This window comes from Mus caroli, chromosome 11 (genome assembly GCF_900094665.2).
Source record: "Mus caroli chromosome 11, CAROLI_EIJ_v1.1, whole genome shotgun sequence".
Classification (NCBI taxonomy): domain Eukaryota; kingdom Metazoa; phylum Chordata; class Mammalia; order Rodentia; family Muridae; genus Mus; species Mus caroli.
Window position 1 is genome coordinate 48964883 of NC_034580.1, and position 1022 is coordinate 48965904.

The following is a 1022-nucleotide window of genomic DNA, read 5'->3' on the forward strand; positions in this document are numbered from 1 at the left end:
TATATAAAGCAGCACCAGTGCTGGGCTCGGGGTCTATTCGCCTCTACAATCAAGCTCTCCCAATAAACATGTGCAGAAGGATCCTGTTGCAGCGTAGTTCTTGCTGGTTGAGTCAGACGCGCAAGACCAAATAACTGGGACTACAGACACACACCTCTGTGGCCAGCTCAAACAGTTGTTTTTGATTACTGCATTTCTTGGTGTCCCTTTCTGTGTCTCACCAGCAGGAGCAACTGCCTCACCCTTTTCACATGCCTCAGTTTCATCTTACCCTCCTTGTTTTGGGAGAATGGAGCTTGGTCCCTCTGGGTAAAGTAGGAGGCAGAATAACATAGCTCCACCTCCACTAAAAGCCACTCCCAGACACCTAGATGCTGTGAGAGCTAAACAAGAGTCCATCTGCTCAGCTGTTTGCCATCATTGACAAGGGTATGTAAATCAGCCCATTGTCCCTCTATACAAAATGAATCAAAGTGGCTATATCTTGGTATGCTAGGAGGGTTCACCTGTAAGATGTGTTGGTGTGACTTTTGGCTAGTATCAACACAGGAAGCTAACCCATCTGGGAGCCAAGGCTGAATATTTTGTTCCCATCAGCTGTTTGCAGAGAACTACCTCATGAGACCACAGGTCTGTGCTGAGGGAGGAGTGCTGGTACATCTGAGCTGGTGTCTGACCTTCCCATGGCTGACATACATGCATATACCCTGCTGACCTGCTTAGACGTGAACCAGAACCTACCACGTTTGTTCTATGATGAATTACTGATCAGCCTGCTAATACAACTTAGAATCTAGTGCTATCCAGTTCATTATGTGGCTAGCTGTACTACACAAACCTTTGATGGCCTTTTGCCTGATTGCCAGTTCTTATTGGTACATCAAGAGGGACTTGGATGGAGCCAGGCAGTGGTGGCACATGCCTTTAATCCAGCACTCTGGAGGCAGAGGCAGGCGGATTTCTGAGTTTGAGGCCAGCCTGGTCTACAGAGTGAGTTCCAGGACAGCCAGGACTACACAGAG